At 42.1% G+C, this 24,303-nt stretch overlaps 1 pseudogene; it reads right to left on the bottom strand.

Moving 5' to 3' along the window:
• The window catches only part of LOC125125655 (zinc finger protein 709-like), a 28,278-nt pseudogene extending 4,759 nt beyond the window's left edge, over window positions 1–23,519 (bottom strand).
• Window positions 23,520–24,303: the final 784 nt, after the last annotated feature.

Below are 24,303 nucleotides of genomic sequence, written 5' to 3'. Positions count from 1 at the left end.
GTTCTGACTCAAATGAACTTCCAAGTTCATCAATCCTTTGTCTATGAGACCCAACACCTGATCTTCAGACTTTCTCAGTGTGTACCAATGACACTCTGAATGCAAAACTCAAACATATGGTCTAAAAATATCTAGACCTAGGAGTTGCCATCATGGCTCAGCAGAAACGAATCTAACTAGTATCCATGGTGCAGGTTCAATCCCTGGCCTCGCTCAGTGGGTTAAAGACCAGGGATTGCCGCAAAGCTGTGGTATAGGTTACAGACGTGGCTCAGATCTGGCATTGCTGTGGCCGACAGCTGTAGCTTCGATTAGACAGACCCCTAGCCTGGAAACCTCCACATGCCACAGGTGCAGCCCTAAAAAGACCAAAAAAAAAAAAAAAAAAGAAGAAGAAGAAGAAGTCTAGACCTAAAAACCCCAACTACGAACTCAGAAATAGAAATAGCATCATTTGCACCTTAACACACACCCCTCCCCCACCACTCCATGTGAACATGCATCCCCAGTGTACTAGAGTTTGGTAGATTTTCTAAGAATCAAGAACTCCTTCTGTGGTGGGTGTGAGCAGGAAGGACACCTGCAGAAGGAGGTTCCCCAAGAATCCAACAGGCCTTTAAGTACTTCCCTTTGCAAGACAAGGGAACCAGAGCTTGGGTCAGCGACCATAGGCCTCTGCTCCACTCTGTAGTTGCTTTGGAACAGGGTTGATACTTTTTTTTTTTTTTTTCCTTTTTCCTTTTTAAGGCTGCACCTGGAAGTTCCCAGGCTAGGGATGAATCAGAGTTGCAGCCACCTACCTACACCTCAGCCATAGCAACGCCAGATCCAGGCTGCATCTGCAACCTACACCACAGCCTACAGCAACGCCGGATCCTTAATCCACTGAGAGTGGCCAGGGATCAAACCCACTGTGCTGCAACAGGAACTCCCCAGGGTTGATACTCTAAATGACATAAACCCAGCACAACCCCCCCCAAACCCCCCCCCAACCCCCCCCCCCAAAAATCACTCAAATCCAGAATTTACACTGAAAGGAGGTATGAAAACTGTAAGGGACTTTGACCAGTTCAAACAGAAAATCTCAAATATCTATTCCTTTCAGAAAAAGACGTCAGTTAATTATTATCTCCAAGGAGGGAAATTGGGTTGCAAAAACTATTCATACTGGAACATTTCTACTCTGCAATTCTAAGCCCTGGAAATTTACCTGTAAACACTAAAAAGTAGATAACATCTCAAAAACTTTTTTTTTTAATTGTTTGCCTTTTTTTTAGGGCTGCACCCATGACATATGGAGGTTCCCAGGCTAGGGGTCGAATAGGAGCTGCAGATGCCGGGTTACACCACAGCCACAGCGACATGGGGTCTAAGCCACATCTGTGACCTACACCACATCTCATGGCAACGTCTGATCCTTAACCCACTAATGAGGCGAGGGACCAAACTGCATCCTCATGGATCCTAGTCGGGTTCCTTAACCGCTGAGCCACAAAGGGCACGCCTCAAAAACTTCTTATACATGCTCAGTGGAATAAAGAGTGAAAGAATCCTATACAAATGGAATGTAATACCTGAACATATAATTTTTCTTCTCAAATTCACCCCTCTCTCACTTGTCTATAACTCCTTTTAAGCTCTATTGATTAAATACATTTTATTTCTATTGACAACCTGAGACTTAAATAAGCGAAAAAAATCTTTCCAAGGTGACAAATCCAGGGAGGGGCGGTGCTGACAAAACACCCAGGAAAATTTCCAAAGAGAACCTCCACCCAAACAACTTCCCATAGGATGTGTGGGTCCAGGAAATATCCTAGGGGGAGAGACAAGAGGATTTAGGTGGTTATTCTCGGCTTCCTTCTCACAAATATAGGCACAAACAAATATAAATCTTTTTTTTTTTTTTTTTGGTCTTTTTTGCCATTTCTTGGGCCGCTCCCATGGCACATGGAGGTTCCCATGCTAGTGGTCTAATTGGAGCTGTAGCCACCGGCCTAAGCTAGAGTCACAGCAAGGCGGGATCCGAGCCGCGTCTGCAACCTACAACACAGGTCACGGCAATGCTGGATCCTTAACTCACTGAGCAAGGCCAGGGATCGAACACTCAACCTCATGGTTCCTAGTCGGATTCGTTAACCACTGAGCCACGATGGGAACTCCACAAATATAAATCTTTTTAAAAGAGCATTCCATGACTCTGGAGAAAAAAGATAAAATCTGTTTGACACGCAGTAGGAGAACAAATAGCTGATTATAATGCTGTGAGTTAGAGAGTGTAAGTTGGCTTTGGAAAGGAGATGAGGGATCTGAACATTTTGGCATTTATTACCAGTCCTAGGAGGTGGGGGCAGGAACAGAGATTTGAGACCCTGCTTCCCAAATATTCAGAAAACTCAAGAGAAAAATAGGTGACCCGTGGGAGAAAGAAGACTACAGCCCCTCCCCCCCGCACGAACTCCAGAGACTGAGGCCTGTCACTAATGACCCCCTCTATGGTCACCACACAAACTAAGTGGAGACACAGGGATGTGGGCACAGCGTTGCCCAGGGAGGCTCTGGAGCTTGGACTAAGCAGCCTGGCACAGTGACGAAAAGGCCCGGCTGCCGGTCCAGGGCCCACGCTAAAGGCTGGAGAAAACTGAGGTCCTAGTCTCGCCACAGCTGGTTCCCACAAGATTCTCAGCCTCAACTCTGCACCTGGGGGCAGAACACTCACCATTTCCAGATTTCCCAGGGTCTCCCTTACTACGACTCCCACAACCAGTGCAGATCAGAGCACAACAGAGACCACGGCGGCGGCCGCACCAGGAACGTGAACTACAGACCTTAAGACAGGCCAGCAAGTCTACGTTGGTGAGGTGCGTCACCCCCACCCACCTGCGCCAGTGGAATCCCTGATTGGTTAGTTCCAAAGGCCACGCCCCCCAGCTTGAGTGACAGCCTGAAAGACTCCTTCCGTCTCACCCAAACCAGCTTTCACCAGTGAGTAGAAATCTAACTCAGCCACGGTCATTTGCGTTGGGAAAAATTTTCCCTGGCTTGGGGTTGCCTCTACAGTTTGTGAACTTGTGGGCACATTTGTTCATAAGGACTTCTTGGTTGAGTTTCCATGAAACGAGCATACAGCATAAGGGTTGGCCCAGGCCCAGATGGAACAAGAGGGTCTTATGTCTCTAGGGGTCAAGGGATTGGTGTAGATGGAGTTCCCGTCCTGGCGCAGTGGTTAACGAATCCGACTAGGAACCATGAGGTTGTGGGTTCGATCCCTGGACTTGCCCAGTGGGTTGGGGATCTGGCATTGCCCTGAGCTGTGGTGTAGGTCGCAGATGTGGCTTGAATCCTGCGTTGCTGTGGCTCTGCCGTAGGCCGGTGGCTACAGCTCCAATTAGACCACTAGCCTGGGAACCTCCATATGCAGCAGGAAGCAGCCCTAGAAAAGGCAAAAAGACAAAAAGGGGGGGGGGAATTGGCGTAGAGCTGTCAAATCATCCATGGAACTGTGACCCTTGTTTAGAAGCACAAAAGGCTTAATGTGACCTTGCCATTTACAATAAAGAACCCGGCTCCATTTGATCTTTGATCCTTGCAAGGGTAGAACCTTCCATCCATCCCTTTCCTACTCCCACTCATTTGGTACTTAAATGAATGAAAGCCAGGGCACTTGGCTGTGTAGAAAGTTTGAACCCAACAGCCCCAGGCTGAGTGCAAGGACTTCAGTCCAACCACAGGGTACAAGATGTGCTCATTGAACTTATCAGGTGATGAAATAAAAATTTGTATTCGAGGCAAGTCAAAAAAATCAAAACAAAAAATTTTCTCTGTCCTTTGGCCTCATTTCTCTTATGTGTTGTGTATCAGCATTATGCATCAACTGAAACTCCCCCATGGCAGAAATACTTGCTCAACCATAATGCTCAACATTCTCCTAGCATCAAGAAGATAACTCCTTAGGAGATAACCATTTCTGCTTTATTTTGTAAGGGGCCACGATGACCCATGACCCACTATTCATGCTTGCTTTGCATGTGTAGACCTGGACTGTGTAAACTGTGGGTAATACATCATTTAATGTACAGGCCTCTATCTAAAAACCTTACATAACTGTGCTTTGACCTCTAATGGGCAGAACAGTTCTTGGGGATTTCTGAGGGGCTATTCCCAGGCTATAATCCTCAATTTGGCTCAAATAAAATTTTCCATTTTTTTCCTAGGTCAACTGATTGATTTTCATCAACACAGGTTTCATGAATTCACATTTTAGGAATTCCCTTGTAGTGCAATGGATTAAGGATCCAGCATTGCCACACCTGTGGCTCAGACTTGATCCCTGGCCCAGGAACTTCCATATGCCACAGGTGTGGCCAGAAAAAAAAATTTTCACATTTTACATCAGAAGGAAATTCATTTAGCTCAAATTTTGCCTGTGTTTCTAAAGAACTTCAAAATGTGAATGACTATACTATCCCTAAGGCAACTGATTCCAATTTTCACTGATAGAAGAAAAATACTGTCTTTATGTAAACATAGGAAGTATCTTGAAAACCCTCCCTCACCTGCTTTACTGAGGTAAATAACTAATAAAACTGTATTTGGAGTTTCCTTGTGGCACAGTGGGTTAAGGATCCATTGTTGTCACTGCAGCAGCCTAGGTGGTTGCTGTGGCATGGGTTCAATCCCTGGCCTGGGAACCTCCACATGCCTTGGGTGCTGCCAATAAATAAATAAATAAATAAAATTTTAAACCTGTATTTGAAGATTACAATGTGATGATTTAATATAAGTATCCTACGTTGTAACCTGATATCAGCCAAGACATTGGATTAAATGATCTCAGCACACACACAAGAAGTAACCATGTGTGGTGATGGATGTGTTAATTATTCTGAAACTCTTACAGGCCTACAAGATTGAATTGCAGAACTCTTAATGTATTTATGTGAACACCTTTACTGAGACATAATGCACATACTACTCAATACACATTAAAGAGCACAATTCACAAGTTTTCAGTATATTCCCAGATATGTGCTATCATTCCCACAGCCAATATTTGAAGATTTTCATCACCTTAAAAAGAAATTCTTCTACAGTTTTTCACTCCCAATATTCCATCCTCCTCATCCAACATCCAGATTTAGGAAACCTTAATCTACTATCTGTCTCTATAGATTTCCTTATTCAGGGATCTCAAATGAAAGGAATTACATAAAAATGCTCTTTGTGATTGATTTCATTCACTCAGCATTTTTTCAAGGTTCATCCATGTTGTAGCATTAATCAAGACTTCATTTTTATGGCCAAATGATATTCTATTAGATGGATAAAATGTTTTGTTTATCCTTTCATCTGTTAATAGACATTCAAATTATTTCCACTTTTTGACCACTATGAGTAACACTGCATAAATTACATGTACAAACTTCTGCTTGACCATATGTTTTCATTTTTCAATTGGATTTAATTGAAAACCATGCAATAACTCTACCAAACAACAGGAGAATATACATTCTTCTCACATACATATGGAAAATTCTTGGAGCTAAAATACATTCTATAACATAAAATAAACCTTAAATTTAAAAGAAGAGAAATCATACAAAATATGCTTTCAGACCACAAAGGCATTAATCTAGAAATCAATAACAGAAAGATACCGGGAAATCCTCAAATATTTCAAAATTAAACAATACATGTCTAAATAGCTCATGGATCAAAGGAAACAAGAATGATTAATAAAATTATTTTTGATTAAAAGTGAAAGTACATTATCAAAACATTAGAAATCACCTACACTAAAAGCGAAAAAAAATGAAAGTACAATTTATCAAATTTTGTTGGATCTAGCAAAAGAGTGCTTAAAGGAAACTTATAGCATTGAAGGCACACACTTAAAAAAAGAGATCTGTAGTAGGAGTTCCCTTGTGACGAAGTAGGTTAAGAATCTGGCGTTGTCACTGCAGCAGCCTAAGTCACTGCTGTGGTGAGGGTTAGATCCCTGGCCCAGGAACTTCCACATGCTGCAGGTACAGCCAAAAAAAGAAAAAAGAGATCTGTAAGCAATGACTACACCTCAATCTGACAAAACTAGAAAAAGAGAAAATTAAGCCAAAATTAAGCACAAGAAAATAAATAATAAAAACTGGATACATAAATCAATGAAGAGAGTTCCTGGTGTGGTGCAGCAGAAACGAATCCAACTAGTATCTATGAGGATGCGGGTTCAATCCCTGGCATCACTCAGTGGGTTAAGGATCCAGCATTGCCACAAGCTATGACATAGGTCACAGATGTGGCCTGGATCTGACATTGCCATGGATGTGTTGTAGGTGGGCAGCTGCAGCTCCAATTCAGACCCTTAGCCTGGGAACTTGCATATGCCTAAAGTGCAGCCCTAAAAAGCAAAAAAAAAAAAAAACAAAAAAAAACAAAAAAAAACTTAAATTATGGGAGGTCAATGGAGAAAAATCAACAAAACCAAAAGCTGGCTCTTTGAGGATATTAATAAAATTGAGATATATCTATAAAGCTGAGGAAAAAATATTAATATCAAGAATGAAAACAGAGAAAATGAAACCGTAAAAGCATTTGACAAAATGCATTCATGATGGCAAACTACAAATAGAGTGGAATTTCCTCTTCCTAAAACCATCTACAAGAAACCTATAGTTAACATCATACCCAATGGTGGGAAACTAGATGCTTTCTTGGTAAGATCAGGAAGAAAGTAATGATGCTCCCTCTCACCAGTACTGCTCAGCACTGTACTGGAAATCTAAGATAACAGAGAGTAGAAAAAGAAATAAAAAGGATAAAGAATGGAAAGTAAAAAAATAAAAAACAAGCAAAAAAACTGTCTCATATGACATCCTTATCTACAGAGAAAATCTCAAAGAATCAATAACAAAAAAAATCCCTTCCACTAAAATGAGAGAGTAGGAGTTCCCGTCGTGGCACAGCAGAAATGAATCCTACTAGGAACCATGAGGTTGAGAATTCGATCCCTGGCCTCACTCAGTGGGTTAAGGATCTGGCATTGCCATGGGTTGTGGTGTAGTTTGCCGATGTGGCTCAGATCTCAAGTTGCAGTGGCTGTGGTGTAGGCCAGCAGCTGTAGCTCCGATTAGATCCCTAGCCTGGGAACCTCCATGCCACGAGTGTGGCCCTAAAAGCAAAAGAAATAAAATAAAATAAGAGAGTAGATCAAAGCTGAAGGATAAATGCTTTATATATACCAAAGTCAGCGCTTTATATGTACCAAAGTCAAAGATTCAAACAAATACAGTCAACTGATCTACAAAGGATCAAAGGCAATTTAATAGAAGACAACAGTCTTCTCAAAAAAATAGTTTGAGGAGTTCCCATCATGGCTCAGTGGTTAACGAATCCGACTAGGAACCATGAGGTTGTGGGTTCGGTCCCTGGCCTTGCTCAGTGGGTTGACGATCCGGCATTGCCATGAGCTATGGTGTAGTTTACAGACACGGCTTGGATCCTGAGTTGCTGTGGCTCTGGTGTAGGCTGGCGGCTACAGCTCCGATTCGACCCCTGGCCTGGGAACCTACCTATGCCGAGGGAGTGGCCCAAGAAATGGCAAAAAATACAAAAAAAAAAAAATAGTTCGAGGGAGGAGTTCACATGAATTTTTATAAAAGCTTTACTCATGGTTGCTAAGACTTACAGGTAACCAAGATATCCTCTAATAAGCAACAGAAAAAATAATCACGGGAACATCCATTCAATGATATATTATTCAATAATAAAAGAATACGAGGTACAAAAACAGACATATGGATCAATGGAACAGAACAGAGAGTCCAAAAAAAACCCCAGACACCTATGATCAATTTATCTTCAACAAAGGAGGCAGGAATATAAGGTGGGAAAAAAGGCTCTTAAGCAAGTGGTGCTGGGAAAGTTGGATAGCTTCATGTAAATCAATGAAATTAGAACACACTCTCACACCATGCACAAAAATAAACTCAAGGAGTTCCCGTCGTGGCGCAGCGGAAATGAATCCGACTAGGAACCATGAGGTTTCGGGTTCAATCCCTGGCCTCGCTCAGTGGGTTAAGGATCTGGCGTTGCTGCAAGCTGTGGTGTAGGTTGCAGACTCGGCTCAGATCCCACATTGCTGTGGCTCTGGTGTAGGCCAGCAGCTACAGCTCCGATGAGACCCCTAGCCTGGGAACCTCCATATGCTGCGGGTGCAGCCCTAAAAAGGACAAAAGCCAAAAAACAAACAAACAAACAAAAAACCTCAAAATAGCTTAAAGACTTAAACATAAGACATGACACCATAAAACTCCTAGAAGACAACATAGGCAAAACATTCTCTGACATATATCATACAAAAGTTTTATTAGGTCAGTCTCTCAAGTCAATAGAAATAAAAACAAAAATAAACAAATGAGACCTAAATCAAACCTATAAGCTTTTGCACAGCAAAGGAAATCATAAAAAAAAGACAACCTACAGAACAGAATAGTTGCAAATGATGCAGCTGACAGGGCTTAATCTCTAAAATACACAAACTCATACAACTCAACAACAACAAAAAACAACCCAATTGAAAAATGGGCAGAAGACCTAAATAGACATTTCTCCAAGAAGACATAAAGATGGTCACGAGGCATATGAAAAGATGCTCAATATCACTCATTACTAGAGAAATGCAAATCAAAACTACAGTGAGGTACCACCTCATACCAGTCAGAATGGCCATCAACCAAAAAGTCTATAAATAGCAAATGCTGGGGACAGTGTAGAGAAAAGGGAAACTTCCTACACTGTTGGTAGGAATGCAAATCAACCACTATGGAAAACAATATGGCGGTTCCTCAGAAAACTAACAGAATACCATATAATTCAACAATCCCACTCCTGGGCATATATCTGGACAAAATTATAATTCAAAAAGTTACATGCACCCCTATGTTCCTAGCAGCACTATTCACAATAGCCAAGACATGGAAACAACCTAAATGTCCATCGACAGACAAATGGATGAAAATGTAGTCCATAAATACAATGGAATATTAGCCATAAAAAGAATGAAATAATGCCATTACCAGCAATGTAGATGGACCTAGACACTCTCAGACTGAGTGAAGTAAGTCAGAAAGAGAAAGACAAATACCATATGATATCCTTACATGTGGAATCTAAAATATGGCACAAATGAACCTATCTACAAAACAGAAACAGACTCAGAGATACAGAGAAAAGACTCGTGATTGCCAAGAGGGAGGGGGAGGGAGAGGGATAGACGGGGAGTTTGGGGTTAGTAGATGCAAACTATTACATTTAGAATGGATAAACAATAAGATCCAACTGCATAGCACAGGGAACTATATCCAATCTCCTGGGATAGAACATGATGGAAAATATATATATATAAAGAATGTATACATATGAATGATTGGGTCACCTTGCTGTACAGCAGAAATTGGCACGTTGTAAATCAACACTAATTTAAATAAAAAGGAAAAAGATGAGGTATCAAGCCAAAAAGACTTGTAAATACCTTAAAATAAGATTGCTAAGTGATCCCATAGTTCTAAAAAGGACAAAACTATGACAAAGTGAAAGATCTTTGGTTGCCGGTGATTTGGGGCAGGAAGAAGGAATAAAGAGGTGGTGCCCAAAAGATTTTTGGAGCAGTGAAAGTACATGACACAGAAATGATGGGCACATGTCATTCCATGATGTCAAAGCCCAGAGGCTGTATAACACAGATTAATGCAATCTTAGATGTACATTTTTATGCATCAATATTGGTTCACTGAATGTAACAAATATACCATAGTAATACAAAATATTAAAAATAGGGAAAACTACGTGGAGGCACAGGGGTTATGTGGGAACTCTCTGTACTTTCTGATCAAGTTTTCTATTCACCTAAAACTGCTGTAAAGAAAAGTCTATTTGGGGAGTTCCTGTCGTGGCACAGTGGAAACGAATCCGACTAGTATCCATGAGGATGTGGGTTCAATCCCTGGCCTCTCCCAGTGGGTCAGGGATTTGTCATTGCCATGAGTTGTGGTGAAGGTTGCAGACGAGGCTCAGATCCTATGCTGCTATGGTGTGGGGTAGGCTGGCAGATACAGCTCTGATTCAACCCCTAGCCTGGGAACTTCTGTATGCTGTGGGTGTGGCCCTAGGAAGACAAAAAAAAAAAAAAAAAAAAGAAAAAAAAAGAAAAGAAAAATCTATTTGGAAAAAAATGATAAAGACAGATGCATTAACATTCATCCCAGATGACTGGTGACTAAAAAAGGCCATTTTTCATTCAACTGATCTGAAGTTACTTCAATGAGCCATTTTTGTGCTCTCAAGAGGCCCGCACCTGAGAGAGGGTGAAACTACACTGAACGCCATGTTCCACAGCCCAGGACTGCATCATCTGAGAAGTGGAATGAGTGCCTTGGTCATTATCCAGAGTCTGGTATGCTGAAGTGGATAAGAGCAGCCTGGCAAGGCCTCCTGCTATGGCCTCAGTACATATACAGACAAGCGTTACCTTGATTTACATGATGGTATCTGTTAGGCAAGAGATTCACAGGATTCTTTTACTATAAAGTGGCAACTCTTAAGACAACCATCCAGGGGTTTGTAAACATATGCTGACAAAGCCAATTGCTTGTCAGTGCTAAGACGACAGCCTGGTGTTTGGTCAGCTGTGGACCCTTGAGTCCCTTCCTTCATCAGGATGTCCAATGAAGAGATGGAAAGCAGCCACTCCGCCTGAGCTGGATCATGTGTGAATGTGACCACGCTGTCCTGAAGTCTATGCATCCCACTGCTTCTCACTCAGGGAACCTAAGGAGCCCTCAGGGAGCCTGGGGGTCTGGGAAGGGGGTGACCTCCCTGAGTACCATAGCACCTGTCAAGGACTGCAGAGACAGGAAGCCACCCCTCCTGCAGGTAGGTTATCTTGACTCAATGTGGGGGGGGGCGATCTGTAGCTGAGCTGAGCTCTTGGGGTGCTGGTTACAGACCCCAAGTCATGATGGGAGGCTGGATGAGGGGTGACATGCTCAGGCCTATTTTTAGCATAGCTCTGTAAGAAGGGGTATTGCCACTCAAATGGCAAACAGACTGGGGCCTAGGGAAGGAGTCAAAAGCCAATGAACAATTAAGGCCACAATGGGTAACTCCAGAGGCACAAGAGGAGGTCACTGAAGCCTCTTTTGGGAATCAATATCTGACAGCACTAAAGGAAGTGCCTGTCATCTGGCATTCTGACCCAAGTCCAGAGCCTTTTTCGTTGTTTTGCAGGGGGAATATTCAAGGTGGACCCATCTGCAAATAATAGAATAAATGGGCTCAAGTAAAATTTGTAAACAAGGAATAAGATGCTTCCAGAACACCAGAAGAATCCAGGCAAGGTTGTGGGTGCTGAGAGGGGCAACACTTATTTCTTCACTGCATCAGGGAGGGAGCAGGCCCCAGATTACCAAATAATTTTTAGGAATTTAAGCAAATTACCTGGAACCTCAATATCGTATGCGTGCAATTGCCTTTCTAATCTTTAGGAGCTGTTTGTGTCAACCTTTTTATGGTCTGATGTCCTCAGAAAACAATGTCATTGGTGTAATGTCATACCTGTGCTTCTGGAGGAAGGAGGCTACAGTTTAGACCCTGCCTGCAGACACTGTGTGTGTTTACAATAGCGTTGAAGTGCCCTGAGGGTAACCAGTTAAAGGTGTATCATGCCCCTTCAGAGGTAAAGGCCAACTATGGCCAAGAGGCTGTTGAAACAAACACTGAACAGAACAGACTTAGCCAAATCTGTGAGAGCAGAATATCTGCGCCAGTTACTGAATGGATGGAGTCGAAATTTTCCATAATGTGGGGACTGGGAAAAGGGATTTTTTTGGTGCATCCAAAGCCTCATAGTTACAGTAATCCAGTGTGAAGTGTCATTCACCCTTTCCAGGTTTAAGAACAGGTTAAATGAGGCTGTTAAAAGGAGAAACAGAGGAGATAATCACTTCTTCATTAAATAGGTGTTATATAGTAGTTCTCAATCCTTCAAGGCCCAATCTAAGGTTTAGTTTATATTGAGCCAGATTAAGTAATTTAACTGGTGGGTAAAGCCGGTGGTGTTCCATTTTCCCTATATAATTTGAAAGTGTCAAAGACTAAATTAAAATTTCATTTTTAACTCAATGGTTTGGACTTCTCTGCTCAGTGTGGGATGATAAAAACAATGGGTGCTATGATCAAGAGGAATTTAGTTCTCATGGTTAAGGTCAAACATCCATTTGTCCTCTCTATGATTTAACAACTCCCCTGAGATTATTCAGAATATTTTGCTTAAATTTTGTGGTATTCCAAGGTATCCCTCATTAAAGCCCTAATACAGATTATCTGCCTGAGAGTTTGTGAATGAGTGCATTACTGCAATAGGAAAATTACTTCAGAACCTATGCTATAGAGGCCCCAAAGCAGAACAGTGTCCTTTCATATCTTTAATTTTTTTTTAACTTGGTCTCTTCTTTTATTCTTTTTGTTGTATAAGTTCTTTTAGAATATTTTGAATTATGAACTGAGTTAAACTGTAGACCTTTGCTTCTATATATTTTTTTTCTTTGTTCTCTTCCTCTTATCTTTCCCTGTTTTGTTTTTCTGGTCATTAGATATACTCCCAGGGTGGGTGTTTCCTCTCTACTCTGGTATCCATAAACTTTTTCATCTAGAGAGCCACCAAAAGGTGCCATCATGGTTAAGGGCCTCCCCCATGACAACTGCTACCTTTTAAATGTTAAAAAAAAATAAGACAACAAAGGAGTTCCCTGTGGCACAGCAGGTTGAGAATCTGGCCTTGTCACTGCAGTGGCTTTGGTCGATGCTGTGGCATGCGTTCAAACCCTGGCCCAAGATCCTCCTCAGGCCTCAGATGTGGAAAAAAAAAAAATAAATACCACGTACACACACATGACACATATATATATAAACAAAACAAAAAAAAACAAGACAACAGGCTCAAAACATGATTACTTATACAAAGCAGCATGTCACCAAACCAAGACTTAATTTCAGTTTCAGTTATCTAAGAAGTGGAATCTCTTTTTTTTTTTTTTTTTGTCCTTTTAGGGTTGCATGCTTGGCATATGGAGGTTCCCAGGCTAGGGAATGAATTGGAGCTACAGCTGCCAGCCTACAACACAGGATCCAAGCTGCGTCTGTGACCTACAACATAGCTCATGGCAAAGCCAGATCCTTAACCCACTGAGTGAGGCTAGGGATGGAACCCACATCCTCATGGATGCTAGTCAGATTTGTTTCCACTGAGCCACGATGGAAACGCCCAGTTATCCAAGAAGTAGAATCTTAAACCATCAATCAGGAATTACCCAGTCAGCACTAGTTAAGTAACCAACCACACAAACCACTACCATCCCCGGAAAGGAAGTGACCTTTCGGGACCAATCCACTTTCTGCTAGTATTAAAGTTCCTTGTCTCCAACCACCTCTGCCTATGTAAGCCTTCCACTTCTTGCAGCTCTTCGAAGCTCCTTTCCATCTGCTAGATGAGATGGTGACTGATGTAAGAATCACTGAATAAAGCCAGTAAGATATTTAAAATGTATCAGTTGCATTTTGCTTAGTATAAAGTGTAAGGATTGTGGGCTTCTGTAGGATTTGAAACCCTTTGCTGTGCCACAGTGAGGCCATGGTTGTTGTTCCCTATAACCCCTATGATTGAGATCTTTGCTACAACAGAGGAAGCAGCAAGAAGTACTAATGGGTCCTGGAAGTCCTCTAGTATTAGGAATGTGGATTCAGCCCACCATCTAATGGCTGCTTTTCCCCCCATGTTTTCCCTCTTTCTTTGTTTAAATAATTGTTCTTTCAGGAAGGACCATCCAATGGGCTCATCTCTTGCACAGGCTATAATTTCCCTCTCTCATCAGTGATACAATGATGGGGTTGGGGCCAACCCATCCTCTGGCAGATTCACTCTAACACACAGATAAATCTGGGCAAAGAAACTAATTTAAGATTTAAGGACGACCCCAATCCTATACTCCTGCTCCCAAAAGCCTAGGAATTCTCCAGTGTCAGCTCTGGTCCATTTAACTTAGAACTGAGGCTTGGTGGTGTCAACAAGGCAACAGAGGGCAGCATGGCTCACAGCAAGAGTGCCCGGGGCAGTTGAGCAAGTCCAAACAGAAGACAGACCCACGGGTGGTGGTCATGTCTGGACATGCTGCTCACGGTGCCAATTATTATGGTCACCTGCAGAGGTGTGGTTCCCATGTTGAGTGACACCAGTGGGGCATAAATACACACATACACACACACACACACACACACACACACACACACACACACACACAGAGGGAGAGGGTAGGAGAAGGCTTATGAATCACACAATTGAAGTTTCAGAGGAGGGCAGGGCAGACCTCTCAAGCAGCTCCGAAAGGACTTCAGAAAGCAAGGAAAGGAGCCTGGCCTGTGTGCTCACTGGGGTTGGGGGTTGGGGTTGGGGCAAGAAATCCTGCCCAAGGGCAGGGATTCATGTGACTTGAATCTGTTACCACCTCTAGAGGGGAGAACACCCAGATTTTCTCATCTGCTGGTCCAGATGGAGGCACAGAGGAGGAGGGAGGGATGAGGCTTAAGCTGAGAGCAGTCAAATACCAAAAAGTGGGGGCTCATTCCAAGGACAAAAGTAAGAAAAATATGCATTCACAACTGCTTTTTTAGATAAAGAAATACCAGATATTCAAGAAATGATAGCCCCACTGGCTTTTGGGGTGGCTAAAGCAAGAGCACCAGAGGGGAACAAAATGGTCAGACATGGAGTCTAATTTAGACCTTCTTATCTTACAGAATTTTGCTGTCATATGATTATTTAAAATAGGCAGAGTAATTTATATAAACCAAATTCATCTATTTAAATTCATTTTTAGGAGTTCCTGTAGTGGCGCAGTGGAAACGAATCCAACTAGAAACCATGAGGTTTCGGGTTCGATCCCTGGCCTTGCTCAGTGGGTTAAGGATCCAATGTTGCTGTGAGTTGTGGTTTAAGTCGCAGACATGGCTTGGATCTGGCGTTGCTATGGCCCTGGTATAGGCTGGCAATTGTAGCTCTGATTAGACCCCTAGCCTGGGAACTTCCATACGCCACAGGTGTTGCCCTAAAAAAACAAAAAAAAAAATTTTTGAATAATAAATAAATAAATTCTTAAATTATTTTTTATTTTTTAAATAAATTTATTTTTTGGCCATGCCCACAGCCTATGGAAGTTCCCAGGCAAGGGACTGAACCTGTGCCATAACATCGACCTGAGCCAGAGCAGTGACAACACCAGATCCTCAACCTGCAGAGTCACCAGGGAACTCTGACTTTATTTTTTATTAACTTGCTTTTGCTTTTTAAAATTTAATTTTTGGAGTTCCTACTGTGGTACAGGAGACTGCAGGAGTTCCCCCATGATTCAGCAGGTTAAAGATAAGGCATAGGTCACAGCTGTGGCTAGGATTTAATCCCTGGCCCGGAAACTTCCATATGCTGAGGGTGTGGCCAAAAATATATATTTTTTTTTTGTCTTTTTAGGGCTGCAGCCGAAGTATATGGAAGTTCCCAGGCTAGGGACTGAATCAGAGATACAGCTGCTGGCCTGCGCCACAGCCATAGCAAAAGGGGAGCCAAGCCGCGTCTGTGACCTAACCACAGCTCACGGCAATATTGGATCCTTAACCCACTGAGCTAGGCCAGGGATCGAACTTGTGTCTTCATGGATATTAGTCAGGTTCATTTTCGCTGAGCCATGACAGGAACTCCAATTTTTTTTAATTTATTTAATTTTTACTTTTCTACAAGGACACTATTCTAGAATTTAATCCTTTAGACACTGATGCTTATAAAAATTTTAACCATACAAAAATTTCAGATCTCTAAAAGGCATTATGAACTAGACTTTAAAATATTGTACACCATAAGAAGTATTATACAAACTATTACATTTAGAGTAGATAAGCAATGAGGTCCTGTTGTATAGCACAGGGAACTATATCCAATCTCTTGGGACAGACCATGATGGAAATAATATAAGAAAAGGAATGTATGTATATATGTGACCAGGTTGCTTTGCTGTACAGCAGAAATTGGCACAACACTGTAAATCAACTATAATTTTTTAAAAAATTTTTAAAAGAGGTATTATAGTTTCCCCCTTATATCTTACCCTGGGGGATTATTCAGGAATGAGTAACATAATGCACTGAGGATTTGGGAGTAATCCATTAAATGCATCAGATTTCTTAAGACTTAACATAAGTTTTAAGTAGTTTTTCTCATAGCTATTAAAATAGGAACTCATGTGCCTCAGCAATATTATAGAATTTAAAATTTCAAAGCTCTAGGGTCATGCACATACAAAAACTGACCTAAAAAAATGTAAAATCTGGGGGAGTTCCCGTCGTGGCGCAGTGGTTAACGAATCCGACTAGGAACCATGAGCTTGCGGGTTCGGTCCCTGCCCTTGCTCAGTGGGTTAACGATCCGGCGTTGCCGTGAGCTGTGGTGTAGGTTGCAGACGTGGCTCGGATCCCGAGTTGCTGTGGCTCTGGCGTAGGCCGGTGGCTACAGCTCCGATTAGACCCCTAGCCTGGGAACCTCCATATGCCTCGGGAGCGGCCCAAGAAATAGTAACAACAACAACAACAACAAAAAGACAAAAAAATATATATATAAAATCTGGAGTTCCCGTTGTGGCTCAGCAGTAACTGACTAGCAGTAACTGCCTAGTATCCAAGGATGCAGGTTCAATCCCTGGACTTGCTCATTGGGTTAAGGATCCAGCGTTGCTGTGAGCTGTTGTGTAGGTCACAGACGTGGCTCGGATCCTGTGTTGCTATGGCTGTGGTGTAGGCCAGCAGCTGTAGCTCTGATTCAACCCCTAGCCTAGGAACTTCCATATGCCTCTGGTGCCACCCTAGAAAGAAAAAAAAAAAAAAAAAAAAGTAAAATCCACCTGAGAACTCATATACTCTTATCTTGAGAATTTCTTGCTTAAAAGGAACAAATATTCTGTTCCTGCCAGAATTTCTTGCCTTACCTCCACTGTATCTCTCAATCAACTTACATTTTCGAAGCCCCACAAAGAAAAGTCTTATGCATTTGTGGAAAATAATATCACAAATTGGCAAGGGAAAACAGTTAAGAGCTGCAATATTCAATATGTTAAAGTATACAAAGAAAAATGCAAATATTTGAACAAGGAAAAATGCAAATATCTGAATCAGGTAAGCTAAGCAGTCTGTTTTCCTACAGTTCAGAACAAAATCCAGATTCCTAAGCCTGTAAACCAGTTTCTGCCTTAAGGGCTACAATCCCTAGGGTCTCCCTTGTAATGGAGGGTTAGGGGACACCTGAGCAGCCACAAGAATGAACTCTGGGAACTCCACATATCCTCTTGTCAGGGCATGATAAAAATAATCCCTCTCTAAGTCTTCACTTCTCACAAGTGAGAAAACTCCTGGCCAGATCCAATTTAAGGTTGTGATTCAAATCAGCTCTCTGCAGAAAAACGATTTGACGAAGTCCAACATCCATTCATGATAAAAACTCTTATGAACATGGGTATAGAGGGAACATACCTTAACATAATAAAAGCCATTTATGACAAACTCACAACCAATGTAATACTCAAGGGAGAAAAGCTAAATGCCTTCCTGCCAAAATTTGGAACAAGACAAGGATGCCCACTCTCACCACATTTATTCAACATAGTATTGGAAGTTCTAGTCACAGCAGTCTTACAAAAAAAAAAAAAAAGAAAGAAAGAAAAAAAAAGAAATAAAAGGTATCCAAATTGGAAGAGAAGAGGTAAAACTGTCACTCTATGAAGATGACATGATACTCTACATTGAAAAGCCTAAGACTCCACACAAAAACTACTCAAACTGATCAACAAATTCAGGAAAGTAGGAGGATACAAGATTAACATTCAGAAATCAATTGCATTTCTGTATGCTAACAATGAAGTATTAGAAAAGGAATATAAAAATATAATACCTTTTAAAGTTGCACCCCCTGAAATTAAATACCTATAAATAAACCTGACCAAGGAGGTGAAAGACTTATATTCTGAGAACTATAAAACATTAATTAAGGAAATTAAAGAGGATTCAAAGAAATGGAAAGATATTCCATGCTCCTGGATTGGAAGAATCAACATTGTTAAGATGGCCACACTACCCAAAGCAATCTACAGATTCAGTGCAATCCCTATCAAATTACCCATGATATTTTTTACAGAACTAGAACAAGCAATCCAAAAATTTACATGGAAACATAAGAGACCCAGAATCACCAAAGCAATCCTGAGGGGAAAAAAAACCAAGCAGGAGGCATAACTCTCCCAGACTTCAGGCAATATTACAAAGCTACAGTAATCAACACAGTGTGGTACTGGCACAAAAACAGACATACAGACCAATGGAGCAGAATAAATAACCCAGAAATAAACCCAGACACCTAGGGCCAATTTACCTTCAACAAAGGAGACAAGAATACAAAACGGGGAACTCCCATTGTGGCTCAGTGGAAACAAATCTGACTGGCATCCATAAGGACGCAGGTTCAATCCCTGGCCTTGCTCAGGGGGTTAAGGATCCAGTGTTGCTGTGAGCTGCGGTGCAGGTCACAGACAAGGCTCAGATACCATGTTGCTGTGGCTGTGGCTGGCAACTATAGCTCTGATTGGACTTCTAGCCTGAGAATCTCCATGTGCCACGGGTGCAGCCCTAAAAAGCAAAAAAAAAAAAAAAAAAGGAATATAAAATGGGAAAAAGATAGTCTCTTCAGCAAGTGGTGCTGGCAAAACTGGACAGCTGCATGTAAATCAATGAAACTAGAACACACCCTCACACCATGCACAAAAATAAACTCAAGGAGTTCCTGTCGTGGCATAGTGGTTAACGAATCCAACTAGGAACCATGAGGTTGCGGGTTCGATCCCTTGCCTCGCTCAGTGGGTTAAGGATCCGGCATTGCCGTGAGCTGTGGTGTAGGTTGCAGACATGGCTCGGATCCCGAGTTGCTGTGGCTCTGGTGTAGGCCAGTGGCTACAGCTCTGATTAGACCCCTAGCCTGGGAACCTCCATATGCCATGGGAGTGGCTCAAGAAAAGGTAAAAAGACCAAAAAAAAAAAAACTCAAAATGGCTTAAAGACTAAAACATAAGACATGACACTATAAAACTCCTAGGACATTGGCAAAACATTGTCTGACATCAACCGTACAAAAGTTTTCTTAGGCCAGTCTCCCAAGGCAACAGAAAAAAAAAAAACAAAAAATAAACCAGTGAGACCTAATCAAACCTACAAGCTTTTGCACAGCAAAGAAAATCATAAAAAAAAACAAAAACAAAAAGACAATGGGAAGAAATAGTTTCAAATGATGCAACTGACAAAAGCTTAATCTCTAAAATATGCAAACAACTTATACAACTCAACAAGAAAACCAACAACCCAACTGAAAAATGGGCAGAAGACCTGATTAGACATTTCTCCAAAGATATACAGATGGCCAACGGACTCTTGAAAAAATGCTCAACATCTATAATTATCAGAGAAATGCAAACCAAAACTACTATGAGGTACCACTTTGCACTTGGTCAGAATGGTCAGAATGGCCATCATTAACAAGTCTACAAATAACAAATGCTGGAGAGGATGTGGAGAAACAAGAACCCTCCTACACTGTTGGTGGGAATGTAAATTGGTACAACCACTATGGAAAACAGTATGGAGGGCACCCCAGAAAAGTAAATATAGAACTATCATGTTCAACAATCCCACTCCTAGGCATATAACCACACAAAACTTTCCTTAAAAAAGATACATGCACCCATATGTTCACTGAGCACTATTCACAATCGCCAAGACATGGAAACAAGCTAAATGTCCCTCGAAAGATTAATGGATTAAGAAGATGTGGTATATATACACAATGGATTACTACTCAGCCATAAAAAGAACAAAATAATGACATTTGCAGCAACATGGATGGAACTAGAGACTCTCATACTAAGCGAAGTAAGTTAGAAAGAGAAAGACAAATACCATATGATATCATTTATATCTGGAATCTAATAAATGGCACAAATGAACCTTTCTACAGAAAAGAAACAAACTCATGGACTTGGATAGCAGACTTGTGGTTGCCAAGGGGAAGGGGGAGGGGTTGGGATGGACTGGGAGTTTGGGGTTAGTAGATGCAAACTATTGCATTTGGTGTGGATAAGCAATGAGATCCTGCTATATAGCACAGGGAACTGTATCTAGGCACTTGTGATGGAACATGATGGAGAATAATGTGAGAGAAAGAATGTATATATATATATAGAGAGAGAGAGGGGGAAAGAGATATGAATATATGTATGACTGGGTCATCACTTTGCTGTACAGCAGAAATTGACAGAACAATGTAAATCAACCATAACAGAAACAATAAAAACCTAAAATATGAAAAAAAAAGAAAAAAATAAACTCCCTAATTCTTCTATTTTTTTTAATGGCCACACCCATGGCATGTGGAAGTTCCCAGGCTAGGGATTGAATCTGAGCTACAGCTGTGACCTACACTGCAGCTGCAGCAACACCAGATCCTTTAACCCACTGCACCAGGCTGTTGATCAAATCCTTGCCACCACAGTGACCCGGGCTGCTAGAGTCGAATTCTTAACCCACTGCTCCACAGCAGGAACTCCAATCTCCCTAATTCTTAAACTCTTTATCCAAAAGACAGAACTCCTGACTTTCAAAGACGTTCTCAAAGGACTCAAATTACTGAGTGCACCCACACTATGGATGCCTACCTCTACAAGCACAGTTAAAGCTTCAAAAAGGCCTTACCTCCCCACCCCAACCCCACATCCCACGTGTGTCCCTAGCTTTCCAGGTCTTTATAGCTTCTCTCAGTATGAAGGGTTCTTCTGCGGTGGGTATTAGCAGGTAGGACACCTGCAGAAGGAGGCTCCCCAGGAAGAACTGGGCCTTCAGGTACCTCCCTTTGCAGACTCAAGGGGGTCTTAGCTTAGAGAAACTGAACTTCCCATTTAGGTGCTCTGGACCACCACCATTGATACTTTAAAGAAAGAAACCCAGGGTTTGAACAATCCAGAAAAATCATTTAATCAAGTGTTTATACAAAAATCATGAAAGAAAATAGAAAATTATAAAGAAAATAGAAACTGGAAATTAGAAATAGAAATTTTCTATTTCAAAAAAAGCCCCACAAATATCTATTCCTTTCAGGAAATACATGTCAGTTAATTATTATTTCCATGCTAAGAAATTGTTCAGAAATATTATTTCACTTACATGTGGAATCTGAAAAAACAAGCATAATAAAACAGAAACAGACTCATAGATACAAAGAACTAGTTGTTGCCAGAGGGGAGGAGGGTGAGAGATGAGTGAAGTAGGTGAGGGAGATCAAGAGGTAAAAACAATAGAGTTCCTATGATGGCTCAGTGTTAAGGAACCCGACTAGTATCCACGACGCTCTGGGTTTGATCTCTGGCCTTGCTCAGTGAGTTAAGGATCCAGTGTTGCTTTGAGCAGTGGTGTAGGTTGCAGACGGGGTTCAAATCTAGCATTGCTGTGGCTCTGGCATAGGCCAGTGGCTACAGCTCCGATTCAACCCCTAGCCTGGGAACCTCCAAATGCTACAAGCGCAGCCCTTAAAAAAAAATAAGTGAATAATTGGCAAACTCATGCAGGACAGCACCAACCTATAACTGTGAGGAAAGGACAGATCATCAGGAGAGGTATCAAAGGAACCTCTATCTGAAGGACTCCTATAGGATGTCTGTGCCCAGGGAGATTCTGAGGACAGACACTACGGCAAACAACATAGTTCCAGGTGGTTAATCTCCGATTTCCTCTCATGTAAAATACCCAAAGGCAAAAAAACAAATCTTTGGGTGGGGGATGTGCTTGGGTTGTGGGATGAAAATCCTGTGAAATTGGATTGTGATGATCATTATACAACTACAGATGTGAAAAAAAAAAAAAAAGCTATAGTAATCAACAGTATAATATTGTCATTAAAAATAAATAAATAAATAAATAAATAAATAAATAAATAAATAAATAAATCTTTAAGGAGTTCCCACTGTGGCTCAGCAGAAAGAAACCTGACTAGTATCCACGAGGATGCAAGTTTCATCCCTGGCCTCACTTAGTGGGTTAAAGATCCAGTGTTGCCATGAGCTGTTGTGTAGGCCAGCAGCTGCAGCTCCCATTCAACATCTAGCCTGGGAACTTCCATATGCTGCAGGTACAGCCCTAGAAAGAAAGAAAAAAAAAATTTTTAAAAGAACTATCCAGGAGTTCCCCTTATGGCTCAGCAGCAATGAACCTGACTATTATCCACAAGGATGCAGGTTCCACCCTCGGCCTCACTCAGTAGGTTAAAGATCCAGTGTTGCTGTGAGCTGTGGTATAGGTCGCACATGCGGCTGTGGTTGTGGCTGTGGCATAGGCTGACAGCTGCAATTCGGATTTGACCCCTACCCTGGGAACTTCCATATGCTATGGGTGTGGCCCTAAAAAGCAAAATGAATGAATGAATGAGTAAATAGATAAATAAATAAGACTATCCATGTGGAGAAATGATAATTAAAATACTGTGTACTTTAAAACTCACCATGGACAACAGTTAACAAAGAAGCTATGAACTGGAGAGGGGAAGATGGCATTTGGGAATGTGGGGAAAGATCTGGAAATTTAGGCATTTATTGCCTGCCCTAGGAAGAGCTAACGTGGGGTACAGGGATTTGTGACCCCATTCCTCAAACATTCAGAAGAGAGAAGGGAGAAGGAGGGACTGGGGACCCCTCATACCAGAGCTCTGCCCATGCATTAAGCCCTGTCACCAAGTCTACGATGCTCCCCAACGGCCTTCCCTGTGGACACCATACAATCTGGAGCAGATGCAGTGAGCGGAATGGACGTCCGGGATCCTGACTGCCGGCCAAGCCCTCAAAGTAAGGGCCATGCCCCCAGCAAACTCAGAGTTGACCGCAGGATGGCCCAGGTCCCGCCACGGTCAGTCCCAACAGGTCCCTCCGCCCCCGTCTCCTGACACCCGGTCCCCCAACTCACCATTTTTCTGTTTCTCGGCTTCCCGGTTATCTACCTCAAGACCGTTGCGGCAAGTGCCAGTCACAGCGACACAGGATGCCACGGAGCTACTGACGGCCTTTAATGGCAGAAACCAGTGTGACCCAAGCGAGGAGGGGCAGAGCTGCACCAAGCGCCTGCTCCACTCCGCCCATGTCATCATTCTAGCGGCGCCCACCGTCGCCCACAACCCATGTAACCAGCGACTCCTCTGATTGGACAGCTCGAAAGGCCCCGCCCTCCCATGCCTGAGTGACAGCAGACCGAAGGGCACATCTTAGAGCCGATCTGGTACTGACTGGGCTGGAACTGCCCTCTCCACAGACACTAAACAGAGCCATAAGGCTGAAAAGCCTTCACGGAGTTGTGACTTCTTTACAAACAGGGACACTTACGAGTGACCTCACCGTATGTAATAATGAGTCTGGCTCCACTTTGATCTTTGACTATTTTCCAAGGGGCCTCAGAGGCACTTGGCTCTGGCTGGGAGGATAAATCCCACAGTCTAGACCAGGCCCTGGGCCTCAGATGCTAGCATGTGGCATACACGCAGAGAGAGAAAACCACTGAAAACCTTTTTAGTGGAATTCCACTCATTGAAATGTCAAAGGTGGAAACACTGAAAAAACCCTGCTGAGTGAAAAACAAAATATGGTAAAGGTTTGAAGAAGAACAATTCCCTGATGGCCCTGTGGGTTAAGGATCCAGCATTGTCAATGCAGTGTCTTGGGTTGCTGCTGTGGAGTGGGTTCAGTCCCTGGCCCGGGAACTTCCACATGCCGCTGGGCACAACCAGCAATAACAACAAAAAAGGATATGATGGATAAACAGAAAATCAGGAGAATGAATGTCAAATCAGGTGGTGAATAAAACAAGATAGATGTGAGTCACGAAAAGGAGTATAAAGACTCTCATCTCTGCCCAAAGGCCATTTGAGTCCCCAAGATGACTCCAAGGACATGTACCTTGTCATTACTGAATCTTACTGCAAAACATTTTGTACATTCTTTCCTGAATATATTTGATATCAAAACTTTAAGAAGTAATTAAGGTTGGAAACAACATAATTTGTATATGTTTCCTCGTCCTGTAATGTGGCAATCTGAGTTTTCATTCACAACTTTGACAGCAAAAATTGTTAACAAGCCAAGT

The sequence above is a fragment of the Phacochoerus africanus genome, chromosome 4 (genome assembly GCF_016906955.1).
Source record: "Phacochoerus africanus isolate WHEZ1 chromosome 4, ROS_Pafr_v1, whole genome shotgun sequence".
In the NCBI taxonomy this organism is placed as follows: domain Eukaryota; kingdom Metazoa; phylum Chordata; class Mammalia; order Artiodactyla; family Suidae; genus Phacochoerus; species Phacochoerus africanus.
This window is presented reverse-complemented; position numbering and strand designations above follow the sequence as displayed.